Source organism: Puntigrus tetrazona, chromosome 17 (genome assembly GCF_018831695.1).
Source record: "Puntigrus tetrazona isolate hp1 chromosome 17, ASM1883169v1, whole genome shotgun sequence".
NCBI classification, from domain to species: Eukaryota; Metazoa; Chordata; class Actinopteri; order Cypriniformes; family Cyprinidae; genus Puntigrus; species Puntigrus tetrazona.
In genome coordinates this window covers 5,507,855-5,522,398 of record NC_056715.1, presented here as the reverse complement: position 1 = coordinate 5,522,398, position 14,544 = coordinate 5,507,855, and the positions used below count along the sequence as shown (strand labels likewise).

At 37.0% G+C, this 14,544-nt stretch overlaps 1 protein-coding gene across 2 annotated transcripts in view; it reads left to right on the top strand.

Moving 5' to 3' along the window:
- adck1 (aarF domain containing kinase 1) overlaps positions 1–14,544 on the top strand; it is a 101,222-nt gene that overhangs the window by 59,742 nt on the left and 26,936 nt on the right. The window lies entirely within an intron of this gene.

The window sequence follows — 14,544 nt, the reverse complement described above, 5'->3', positions numbered from 1 at the left end:
GGAAAAGTGCTCGGGAATGCTAATGAAGCAGTCACGTTCCCTGCGACGTTTGATGCCATGGGTTCTGGAAGCTTTGAAGACGTTTCTCTTTGCCCTGTTCCGAGAGGCTCTGACACCGCTGAAATGGAGGCTGCTTGGTTTGATGAATTATGCCTCTCAAATTTCATTTCATTTTTCTAGCCCTTAGCAGATGAGCACTAAATTAAATCAGGCTCTTTTTCATATTTATATCACAGACTGTTTTTCCGTCGTGGCTGCAATTTATTCTACTCCGCCGCTTTTGTCAGCACAAGGACTCGCCGCGAGATCGAGCGCCTTTTTAATTTTGCTCTTTCGTTAAGGTGACTCTGGTCTCAGGGTGAATGCGGTTGCACACAATGGCTTTGGTTAGAACAGAGGCCCTACTGAGTGAGCTAATCTGTAGTTATGTGGGGCCAGGGGACGACAGAGAGATGAATAAACCGAGGGAGGCGACTTTTGTGGGGACTGGGGGATAACGGAGGAACGAATGCTAATGGACTATTGATCGATGAGAGTCTGTTCACATGGGGATATTTTACATCACAATTGCTAATGCATTATTATTTTCTTGTTATTTGATGATGGAGGAGTAGGGTAGAGTTATCACTTTGTCGGCTGGATGAATAATAAATGCATAAAAAGTAAGTTAAGTGAACTTCACTCCTCCTAACATGCAAATCACAAATTTTGTAATGCTCTCATCATTGCAATGCTCACAGGTGGGCGATATGACCAAAATCTTATATAACATTTTCCACATTCAGTCAATAATTTTTATTTTCCAAATGACACCCGTTCTGGGATTTTTAAATGTATTAATTTATATTTTATCCATGGTTGCATCCTGTTGCACAGGGCTATATATATATATATATATATATATATATATATATATATATATATATATATATATATATATATATATATATATATATATATATATATATTTGCGACCCTGGACCACAAAACCAGTCTTAAGTAGTATGAATATATATGTAGCAATAGCCTAAACCACATTGTTTTGGTCAAAATGATACATTTTTCTTTTATGCCAGAAATCATTGGAATATTAATTAAAGATGTTTCACATAGATAGTTTGTACATTTTCTTAACATGTGTCAATTAGTCATTTTTTATTCATACTGTATATGCACTGCCAAAAACGCAATATGGACAAATTTTAGGTGATTTTCTCAGTATTTAAATTTGTTTGCACCCTTAGATTCCAGATTTTCAAATAGTTGTATCTCAGTCAAATATTAAAGCTTATTTATTCCGCTTCAATTATAAAAAAAAAAATTAGTTTTGTGGTCAAGGGTTCACAATTATTATTATAACAGTGTATGTGTCTGTATATGTTATGTGTTCAGTCATTTCGCTTTAATGTAGGGCTACATGATTATGATAAAAATCATAATTGTCTATTATTTCCTTGAAATTGTAATTAATTACGATCATCACAATTTACATTGAATGATGTTTATACCATTGCTTGAAGCAACCATGCCCCATATTTTTAGATGAAAATTCTGAAACCAAAGCATTTCTATAGTATTAAGCCTCAAATATGAACTATACATAAGATTGGTTTCTTTAAATAAAAAGTCAGCATATTATAATGCTATACTAAAACAAGAATTAAAACAATGCAAAACCCCTTAAGATAACATGTAGAAAGAAATGAACAAATCTTAAGAACACGCTTTGAATGATTATGTAATTGTGGCATCTGCAATTGCGATTAGTTATTTGATTAATATGTGTGTGTGTGTGTGTGTGTGTGTATTTATGTGTGTGTGTGTGTGTATGTGTATATATATATATATATATATATATATATATATATATATATATATATATATATATATATATATATATATATTACACTAATGGTCTTTCTTATATTAAAAAAATATATATATTTTTGTCTATACAGTGTTTAAAGCCCAACATTTTCAACATGTACACAGTTACAATATGCTACCATCTTGCCACCCAGCTCTAGTCTCCTCAAAACACTTTCTGTAAACATGGATGCTCAATCCTTTTCACTGAAATATCTCATCTTGTTGTTCCGTATTTCAGTTATTTCACAAGCAGCTTCCTTCATCATATTCCCGGATTTCATGCATCGCTCATCCATGGAAGAGAGGGGAATATGGAAAGCGGGTGGCGAGATAGATGATGAGATGGTTAGAAACGCAGAGCGAGAAAAAGACTGCGGCCGCTGAAAGCCGTGCAAACGCGCCGGCTTTTGTTAAACGACTAAATGGGATCATTTTAGCACCTGCTTTGTTTGTGTCACTCTGTCATTATATTTCCTCCGACCTGTTTTGTCTGTCTGAATTAATATGCACATTTGCTGCCAGTTTGTTTTGCAAAGCTCGCTGAGGCTTTAAACGGCAACCTTTCCTTATCGTTGTACACCCAGGCATCAGTGAGCCTGACAGACGGGTAAACACGGCCTGAAACCGGTCTCATAAGCCACCGAGCCGTGCTTAAAGGGCACCGCACACCTTTGAAAGACGGAGGAGGGAACGGTCGGCGGGTGGATGGCACATCAAGCGTTTATCACACCCCCCTCTCGCTCGCACTTGCACGTACACACGAGTGCACATAACATTTATTTTCCTTTACGCGGTGTCACACACAACCACCGCTTGGATTTCTTTCCTTTTCTCTGCCAAGCTGTTTTTCTTTTTCTTTGGAGATAGCGGACTGGGTTATGGGCGGCACTGATTAACTGATGTTCCCGGTACAGTGTGGCAAATGAGGATGCTTTTTAAAAGAAAATGGCGTACAAATTTTATGCAGAGCTTGAAAATGCAATCAAAGGGCTCGGTTCATCAGACTCATTTGGAGTGGAGCAATTTAGCGAACGCTTCCGCTTATATTTCCCTTCTCTCGTTTTAATGTGGCGTCGCGCGTGCGTGTGCGCGTCTGCGTCTGAGCGCTTTTAAGAGGGTTTTAGAGGTTCGAGGGAATGAAAGTGATCGTGGTATTAGCAAGCGTGCCACGTGGCCGCTCAATGGGGCTTTGCTAAAGAGACGCTCTCCATTGGAACAGGTTGAAAAGGCAGTACAGCCCGCTTGCTTAAAAAGACACTTTATTTTGAAATTGCAGAGCTGTGGGGGGTTAGCAGAGCCGGTGGGAAACAGAGCTGGAGGCAGCGAGAGGAAATGAGTCTGCTCTCTGTAAGGGCATCTGAGCAGCAGGACTTGAAGACTGAAGAGCATATTTTTGGTGCCTTAACCGCACCCACAGTTAAGGTTTTGCGTGAAAAGCTTTACTTGATATTCAAAGAAACAAAGCGGAAATGCGATTGAAATGTATTTGAAAATATCTATGTTTATACAGTAGCCCCTCAAAAGAAACTTAAACCACTCTTAAATATATGGATCTTTTCATATATATATATATATATATATATATATATATATATATATATATATATATATATATATATATATATATATATATATATATAATATTGTCATTGTATATCAGAATTAAACCACTCTTAAATATATGGATCTTTTTCATATATATATATATATATATATATATATATATATATATATATATATATATATATATATATATATTGTCATTGTATATCAGAATTAAATGAATGGATGCTGTACTTCCATTATCTGTCAGTTTGCATGTGTTTATCGCTGAAACCATTCGAATAATAAACTGGGCGCATGTTAATTTTCTAAGCACTATTAAATTTCAGTTTGTTGGTTGGAAATCCTGGCAAATAGGGAAAGACCCTTTGGGAAATTAGCTGTGTGAAATTACAATCAGTGTTAGATTTCATACTGTCATATGATTTTGTGGCTCCCAAAGCATATGTTGACAAAATGTTAGAATGAGAAATTGTTGAGATCAGCAGGGTTGCGTGTGTATATAGAGGACAACAGATGTGCGTTTTGTGTGCTGGTGCATATTCATAATGACAACTACTTGGCTTAGCATGAGTTAATATTTAATGTTATATCAACATAGTATAGTTCTCACTTTTTTATGTAACATGGAGGGTTTTTTCTTTTCTTTTCTTCTTTCTATAATGTCATTACCCTGCTGAACAAAGCACAGCTTAAACGAAACTAATTTATTGTTCTCCCAACCTGGCCAAGCTGGTGTTTATCTGACTTATCTGGGTGGTCTCCATTTGAAAAAAGTGCCCAAAACGTCTCTTAAACCATCAGAATTGAACATCTAAGCCAGCTTGGCCAATCAAGGAGGCACGATATGGAGTGACCTCTTAATGTGATGTAATTTAAAAATGGATGAAAATAATACAAAATTACATGCGACTTCGAGCAATTTCATCCATCAAGGTAAATTAGTCCTGTAGCTTCTTTAACTTACCGTAAAGAGGTCAAGATCAGTCAGTTCTCTTCCCTAGACACCCTCACTTCCCCTCAATCTGTCAGTCATGGTGTAAATGCCTCATCACCCTCTTCCTTTCTCCTTTGCTCTGTTTCTCTCTTGCACAGAGGTCACAGGTTCATGATATCAGACAGAAGCTACGTTTTGACACTCTTTTCATGTGACAGCAGCACACTTTGAGTACCTGGCAGCTGACACACATAATATATGCTGAGTCTGATCTTTCTATATTCTCAGTGGTCGAGAGTACATTATAGAATCGCTGCATGCAAAACGTTCCTCCCAGATGCAACCAGAATAAGCGGTAATGATTAAAGTCAACGCAATATTAACCAGCATCACGGACGATCCTGCCCTCCGTAACCTCTACCGCTCCGCCTGCAGTACTCATTAGCCGCTGGTCAGCCTTTACAACGCTCACAAAAGTAAATAAAGCAAACAGTGAAGCCAAGCACTTTATCTGGGCCGAATACTGGCTCTGGCATTAGCCAATGATGATGAGAGTTATTAGACAGCTGATGAGATAGATACAGAACATAATAAATGATGGAGTCTACCTCTGAAAATGGATAGAATTATTAACTGGCTCTGGCATCTGCGAGCTTCTGTGTGGGAGCTGGCGTGTAAGTAATCAAAAGATTGATGATGGCTGGAATGGACTTTTCTCTCTGTGTTCTGCCAACGTGCACGGAATGTCTGGATGTTTTATTTTTATTTTATTTTTTTACTATCCAGATGCAGCAGAGTGATAAGACGATGTACGGGAACGTATATTAATAGTATCAGTAATGACTGCCTTGTATGTGATGAGGCTAGTTATCGCTAATTAGCCCTATGCTTAAAACTACTACCTAGAAACCATAGGGTAATGACCGTTTTAACATTATGCTCGTTTTGACCGAATTGCAAAGCAGCCTCGTGGATGATGCTGTCCCAGAATGCATTGCAACATGCTCCGTTCAGAAGTGAGATCCGAGAGGGATGTTATGCTGTAGATATCTTTTACTACTAGTAATATCTTAGTTAAAATAAGGCCCAGCTAATTTGTCTAATATTTGCTATAGCTTGCTACAGTTGCCTGTTATTTATTCCCATATTGTATGTTTCATTTGGTTGAGTTGTGACAATGAGAAAACAAAATAAGTGCAAAAAACAAAAGTAAGACTTAAGTAAAGGATTGTATAGTGCATTAAGACATTGTTTTTAGCTGTATTTGTGAATAAAAACCTATTTGCAGAAAGTGAACTGGTAACCAGTCGGTGTGTTTTATAATGCGAGTGTGTGTGTGGTAAGTCAAATCCCATCTGGCCGATCCTTGTGGGTCAGGCAATGCGAGGAATTATCTCTATTAGCAGTGATTCCTACATCACAGAGAATTGAGCGCTCTTTAAATAGCCACATGAGCCTTTGGGCTGCTGCGAGAGTCCTCCTCTACTCTACAAGGTCTCTGGAGGGTCCTGGATCTGTTACAGCATCCATGCTGCTCTGAGAGAGAGTGTGAGTGTGGAGGGTGGATCAACCCTGATGCTATTTATGTCTTAAGATGTTAGTAGCGTTTGTATTTCTCTTTACCCCCTTTGCTGCCCGCTTTTCTTTCTCTCAGAATATCAGAATTTGAAAATAATTCTAAGAATAATTGCAATCATTTGTATTGTTTATTTCCTACATGTGTGGTACATAAGTGTATTTTAAGGTAAAACATTTTGTAAAGTGATATTTTTTTGTGGAGACATATTTTTTAAGTCTCATATGCTTATCAAGGCTGCATGCAAAAAAAATTAAAAAATTCTGAAATATTATTACAATTTAAAATAACACTTTTCAGTTTTAATATGTTTCAGAATATAATTTATTGTTTGTTGGGTGGTAAAGCTGACTTTTCAGCAGCCATTAATACAGTCTCTAGTGTAACGTGATTCCTTAAAAATCATAAAGTGCTATTTTGGCTTTATAGAAACATTATCAATGTTATAAATGGTAGTGCTGCTTGATATTTTTCTGTAAACTGTGATACTTTTTTCTGGATTTTTTGATGAATAGAAAGTTAAAAGTAGCTTTATTTAAAATAGAATGTCTGATTAAAAGGCTTTTTCTGTACATTGTGTACATTGGTGCATAAAAATTGGCCTTAAAAAAGAATCAGTTTGCGTTGATGGTGTAAACAGTAATAATCTAACTTAGTAAAAACTTGGCAAAAACAAACTTTGATAGGAGGTGGGGTTCGCTGAGTCATATAAACTGCATTCACACAAGTGTGCTTTTCTCTATGATCTGACTGAGCCTGGCAGAGTGTGCGCATGTGTTGATATTATTTATGTGATTATTATGAAGTATGTAATGAGGAGGTGAAGTCGCGCAGCTGTCACACAGAGCAGAGCCAGCGCTGGAGTGAAGCCGCTTGTCAAGTGTTGCTCCTTCATTTCCAGCGCCTATTAAAAGCCTCAAACTCAATTATATTCCTCAGGAAGTTGAGTCCCCTTTGAGAGATGCTGTTGTGAGGCGCTCTAAAATGATTCGGTTTGTCTCAAAGAGTCATTACTGCAATAATAAGGTGCGAAAGACTGTAATCCACATCATCTGAATAAAACCAAATCTTTGACTGTTTGGAACCACTTGATGTTTGTTTTTTGTCTCCTCAGAAGTGTTTTAGGCTTGTGCTCCATTGCCCTTGTTTTGTGCTCTGTCAAGTGATGCAGTGGATTTTTATAGAGAGAGATGTGTATGGATATACATAAAAAAAAAAAAAATCATAATTATCATAATTGTTTGATTTTGAGGGTGACCTTTTGACTGACTTTAAGACTGTTAGACTGTTTTTGAATTTTTTGTTCTGAACAATTCTTTTTTTAAAAGAATGTTGGTAACCAGATTAATCAAGATTGCTTGATTCAATTAAAGTACTTGATATTTTCTTTAAAAGTCCTCAACCTAAAAAAAAAGATTAACCAGCAAATATTTAGATTTTTTTTTTTTGAGCCTGCATGAAATGTATAAAACCCATTGTATCATTATAAAGCACAATGTGAATTACACTATGATTCAATTAAATAAATAAATATATATATATATATATATATATATATATATATATATATATATATATATATATATATATATATATATATATATAGTTTAACTTATGTCCTGAAATTTTGTTGCATGTACAGTGTATGTGGTCATTGCTCCTGTTAGAAGCACGAAAAGAGAACTTTTATTTACATTTTGTAGCCTAGGAATATATGTAGCATGAAAAGTGAGGCCATCCATATAATCACTAAAAAGCCATCACTCACTTTAATTAACTCTCTTTACTGGCATTTATAGGTGTTTGAATTCAAAGTAACTTGAACAGAATGACCAATAAAAGGAGGTGTCTGTGATTGGCTATATTGCTCAATGCTACAAAAACACACTGTAAATGGAAACCTAACTTAAAGAGTGCAAACAGAAATGCGCACTGGAGCCTTTAGCAAATATGTTTTGCCAATATACTATTATTACTAAAATTTTTGACTGTGTGAGAAAATGTTGGCAGCGTGAGAAGAGTGACAACTGTCTGAGGCTCACACTAAATATGTGAGTTGGTAGCCTAGATACAGTTACACAGTTTTTATATTTATGCAGAAATATGAATAATATGATGCCTCCTCCAAAGCTGTCACACTTCTTGTTGTTGACTAGCTAGCTTGCCCTGCACTTTAAAACAGCTTTGAAGTACTTAAACTGCATGAAATACAAATGCAATACTAAATACAAAAAGTGACCAAACATTTTAAATTCATAACTGTTCGTTCACGTCTCTGTACTTAACTTTGTGACAAACATAGTGCATACAGCTCGTTATTAACCCTTTAGCATTCCCATGTCCTTACTGAGGTACAAATCCCATTCAAAAAGAGACCTTAGGGGTTAATAAAATAAAAAGCCCTTTCACAGATATTTGTATGGGATTTGGACATGTTAAGGTCATGATGGTTGGTACTGTGCTTTTATCATAAAAAAAAGCAGCCTAAAATAATATAATAATGATAGTGGTCATTACAACACATCACAAAACTCAAGTCAAAGCTCAGATCGTTTTCTTGGATCATCAAATAAAAAAATATATATTTCAATGTAACGTTGCTTTCCATTTATTACTTAAAGCTAAGTACTTCTTTGATACCACAGAAAAAGTACTTGCCTAACTAAGGAAGATCAAACAAGCTTAAAGGCATGTGAACAGTAATAAGAAAAAAAATACACAAATCCTTAAAAACAGAGTACCAAATTGCCTCTTCTTGTGTTTAAATTATTCAAAATCGATGTGTGCAAATGATCAATTATTGCTCTATTATGATAAAATTTTGCAATTAATGTGAGGATCACATGAGTGCTGAACCGTGAGGCTTGGTCAGATCAACTTCGATTCGTTCCACCCCTAGCTGTCGTGTTAGGAATGGCCAATCAGAAGTGTTCAATAAATCAATAAATGTCTGTAATTGGCTATGTTGCTCAATATTACAAAAATGTTTTGTAAAAACAAATTTTTGACACTTTTCAGAGTGTAAACACACATACACACCGGAGCCTTGACCCAAGTTATTTATAATTATCAGAGTCCTCCATTAATCATCAGAATAATCAACTAATTTCTTGATTACCAAAATAAACCTTAGTGACGACCCTGATCCAGATATTTGAAAAATGTTTTCTGATTGAAATAAGATGATTTTGTTTACCCCATTGACAGATTAAATTGCTTGTTGTAAGCAAGAACTCACTTAAACTTGTTTTTTTCTGAAAACAAGACTATGATTTTTACTTGTGTTAAAAATGATTCTCTAAGAATTTCTAGATATTTGGCTACAAAATACCTTAGCAAAAAAAAAGCTTTTTTGTAGTGTGCAGGTAGCCATAGTCTTCCATAAAATGGGGGAGGGAAAGGAAATCATTGGCTACCGACTGTCTGGTAACATTTTTCAAAATATATTCTTTCGTGTTCAAAAGAAGAAACCGATTCTTATAGGTTTGTACGAATATGAGGGTGATTAAATGATGCCAGGTTTTACATTTTTGGGGTAAACTATCACTTTAACCACTTGTTCACCAACAGCTTCACAAAAGAAGCCTGTGAAGTTTTTCCGCCATCTTTCAGCGTGCGCTCGACGTTGTCCAATCAAACGCGACGTCCGTGACACTGAAGTGTGACAGTGAGGAATGGCGCTCAAGCGGTCGTCTCCCGCAGCAACGCACTCAAGCTCTCTCTTCACTGTCGCCCCTGTCCAACCCACCAGATAACAAATAGAAAAGACGTAATTAATTACCATAATTGAAAGACGGCGTCCCTTTGAGATCAATTGTTTGCGGTGCTGGTGGCTCTTTCTCCCAGTGGTCACTGATTAATGGGATGCAGGACTGTAAATGGCCTCTCGGTAATGCTCTGTGTTGTTATGCATTAGCGGCTTGTAATGGAGGACTTTTTTTTTTTCCCCGGCTCCGCCGCGCTCTGCCTGTCAGACCGCTCGTCCTCTTTAAGGTGACTGTGAGTCGTGTTTCTACATGCCGACAGTGCTCGGCGCTGACAGTACAAAAAGCCTGCGCTGGCTTATCCTCCTGCTGAAAAGGACTTGTGGATAATGATACAGTGTATAATTGATATTATGAACACAGGCCTTTTTTCCTTTTTTTTTTCCCCTCTTCCTTTTGCAGAAGGCGGTGTCAAGGTGCCGGAACGAGCCGTTCTCCGGCTCCGTTCATGTGTGCGTCGCGGTTGTCAGTATTTAGGTCAAACAGAGGCGTCCTAACAGGAAATCCCGACTGACAAGCGCGGCGGAGGTGAGATATTAAAGAAGACAGCTTGTCTTAGAGTGGATGACATGCTTGCAGATTGAAACAAACACTCCTTTCAGTACCTGACGCTCAGCCTGGGCCTTTAACTGAGCCCTGGAACTACACTCAACCGCTGTAGTCACACATAACGCTCAATCAGCGCGGACCAGATGTCATAAATGATGCCTACATAGAAGACTGAGAATGTACGCCATTTATTATGAGGATCATTAGCGGCATTATCATTAAGAAGTGCTTAGCTTCTTCAAAACCGCTAACTTAACTATTAAACTTTAGTGTGTTCCAAGCCAGCTTACGTTGCCCAAGGCATTTCTCTGGACTATTTTTGTTTCGTACCAGTAAGCAACAACTACCTAGCAATCTCTCTCAATACTTTCTTCAGAAAATGTCAAATTTTAGCTGCGAAAGAATGCGCTAAAATATATTTGTTTTAAGTTTTTAAATAGTAAAATAAAATAAATAAATGTAGTTATTTTTTAGCTATTTACCAAAAAAAATATTCTTTAGCAAATCTCAAAATTAATATCCATTTCGTGTAATTGCTAAAATTAATATTTTAATAAATCAGTAAACATATTAATATTTTTTGCATCTTTTAATCATCAACCTTAATCAAACGAGGCATTTGTTGCTTTTTATAAAGAGTATCTCTTTGTTTTTGAGACTTTAGTCTTTGAAACTTTACACATCTTCTTTATGCACCAAGAGCTTGTAACACTCTGTAGAGAAAGGAAAATTTGAAATCGCGTCATGTGACCCCTTTAATGCATGATTATTTAAGCATTGTTTTCTATCCCAACTCCCAATAAACACAGGCTTCTGTTCTCAGCCTGTTGTGTTGACTGGAGGTTGAAGAACACATAAGTTCCAGAAAGGCTGGTTAGACATGGAGGTAATAAAAGCTTTTGTCATAGACATTTGTGTGTGTTGTGTTGCGGGGTTGTGGAAGGGAGAGAATGATGATGCCAGAGGGCTGGACCTTCTTATCTCCCTCACAGATCTGCCAATTCAGCCGCACGTGTGCCAGCCGCAGAGAGCGGCTCATTAGATTTAGTGCTGCGCTCCGTTAAAAGCCTTTCTCTTTGTCTTGTCCTGTATTGATCAGCGCAGGACCAAGATTACAACAGGAAGGTTTAAATAAATCTGCTTTTTTAGAGTTAAATCCAATGACATTCGCTTTATATTGTCTCCATAAATAAGCAGATGTAATCAGCTCAGTTGCCCAAGACAGAATGTGAGTGATATGGATGTTTTGGGGGGTTTTTGTTTGGACTTAAGACAAGGGTGAATAGTTGTTTGGTCATCCAGAAAAGAGTAATTTGGGGTTAGCCTTTCCAGTTTTGAATACCTTATGCATTTTAGAACAATAATGATTTAAGCTAAATGTCATTGTGGTTTCCTTCTGTTTTGTCTGTCGACTTCAAATCAAAATTGACCCTGTCTTAATGTCTAATTTTGTCATGTTGTTTTGCCTGTGAAATTACTTAAATAATACTAAAATTAAATACAAAATGACATAAAATATATGTGACACTTAAAAGCGGAAAATTCAACGTTGCATCACTGGAATAAATAATATTTTTAAGTAAATTAAAATTAAATTTATTTTAAATTTAAATAATATTTTGCAGTATTGTACTTTTGATCAAATAAATGTAGTAGCATAAGATACTTTTTTTTTAAAGATAAATTCTTAATATTAAAACTATTAAGCAGTAGTGTGTGTGTGTGTGTGTGTGTGTGTGTGTGTGTGTGTCCTAAATTTAAAGTAATTTTAAAATAAAAATTAAAACCAAAAATTAAAAACTAATAATACTGAAGGATATAATACGTATAGTATATATATAGTATATAGTAAAGTATATATAAAATCGTTTCAAGAACTTTAAAGAACAATTTCTTAACGTGAAGAACATTTTAACTATCTGAAGAGCCTTTCTCTATTGTAAAGAGTCTTTTTTGCAATTGAAAGGCTCCACAGATGTAGAAAGTTCATCATAGAAACACCATGCCAATAAGAAAACTTTATTTGTAAAGAGCCTCAGACAAAAAACAGCTTTTCGTTGTGTGAACTGTCTGTAACAGTTTTTTGATACTGAAAGAGAGAAAGTCTTTCAGGTGTTTTTCTATCTCTCTCGTCGTTCTGCAGTGTCACAATGACATGATATTCACTCGGCCGGCAGAAGAGATCCATATGGAGAGTTTTTATTCGGTGTCAAGAGCCCCAGTAGGAGTAATTGCATTGTCCCTTCTGAAAAAAATTCAATCTAGTGCGACGCGACAGGCCAGCTGTGTTCAGGTAATGCTCAGGTAGACATCATCCGCTCGGGCCGTCCTCATAGGTAATAACACGTGCGCACGTACGCTTACAAAGGCACCTTTCTCTGCATCTTTCTGTCCCCGAAGAGAGCTTCTCTGGCAGGTGATTTCTTTGTGCCCTGTGACACAATCCACATCCTCTACGAGTTCAAAAGGAAGGTGGCAGTCGTCTCACGTTTCCAACCTGCTGGCTATTTTTAGCATGCCGTCGAAAGGAGCTGTCCCGTCCCTGATCTCCGCGCCGGCCGTACCCCTCTTTGCAACATAGCATGCGGCAGACGTGTGAAGACGGCATCCTTCTAGAACCGCAGACTCCAGCATTAAAGGAATCCTGTGCTGAGTCATTCCGACTAGGTTGCCCACATGTTCGTGTGATCGGTGCGCCAGCCCCCCTTCTGCCGAAACTTCAAGCACGCGTCAGACACGCATTAATTTGCTGTGCGTACGTGTTGCCCGCTGGCAGGAATGCCCCCCTTTCTTTTCCGTCAGCTTCTTTGGTATGCAGTGCTGGTAAAGTTGTCAGAGCAGCCTGGCCCCTCGTCGTCTCCCCGCGGACGCTGCCAGGGAAACGGACTCATCAGTTTGGTGAAATGGGACAGAAAATATGATTTATTCTCTGCATGCACTCACTCCTACCCCAGCGGAAGAAGACAGCGGAAGAGGGATCCTGGGAAGTCGACAGAGAGGCATGGAGAAAACAGGAATTAGAGGATAGACAGGACCTTTATTTGCAATGCCGCAAGCTAATTTTGCACTTCATTGACGCGTTCTTTAATCAATGGCAAATGTTTGTTGTCGCGATGGCCTCCCTCCAAAGGTTGGAGTTAGCGGAGCCCGGTGACCTTATACGGTTCCTGATGTTCTGGGTATTTCTGCAGTGGATGCAATGGATCATTTTGCCATTTTTATTTCTTTGAGAAATGCATACAATTTTTGCAGTGTTTTTAATGCGAAATCGTGACAGTGGTCAAAAGCAAAAGCTTCTTACATGATAATTCACACATTTTAAAAAATGTATGTACAGGTGTTGAAAAGTTTTAAATTGTTTTTTTTTTGAAAGAAGTCTCTTATTCCATTTATTTGAGGATCCATTTATCTTATCAGGAATAGAGTAAAATTTTAGAAAAAAATATAACAATTAAAAATAACTGTCTCAATTTGAATAGAATTTAAAGTAAAATGTTTATTTCTGTGACGAAAGAAAGAAAGAAAGAAAGAAAGAAAGAAAGAAAGAAAGAAAGAAAGAAAGAAAGAAAATGCTTATTTCTGAAGGATCAAGAAAGCTGATATTAAAGGTTGGAGAAATGGCTACCAAAAATTCATGTTTGCCATTACATGAATAAAAAATGAGATAGAAAACTGATATTTTAGATTATAATAATGTACTATTAATAAACACATAATGTTGCTGTTTTTACTATATATAAAGACAATTATTTAAAGTGGAGAAAAACCTTTCATCAAAACCTTTCATTTGTGTATGAAGCTATGATATGAGAGATTACACCTTTTTCATATTGTTCATATTGTTTACAATCAGATAAAGCCACCGAGCAATGACCTATAAAACTACTCACTTCACCTTTAAATAGCCTCACCCACTTTCTCTTTTCTTGCATCAAGTTCACTTTGGTCCACACAACTCCTTTTAATCTGCCTTTTGCATACCCTTCGCAGCGCGCCCTGCCTTGGGGATATTCGTCTGCGTCTTCCCTCCAAGGGCACTGTTGATGAGCTTTTCATCCACCGCATCCTAAAGTGTTTATTAGCATACTAAAACTCCTCTCGCTGTCTATGCATGCCCAATCAGGCCTTTAGGGGTCCTCTGCCATCCCAGGATGCGTTGCTTTTAGTATAGTTATTATTATTGTGAGCTTTGGGTTACTCAGGGATCTGACTGTCTGACCTTTCTGCATACATTACACACTTTAGTGAATATTGATATGTTTTTTTGGGTGGGGGTTTGACACAAA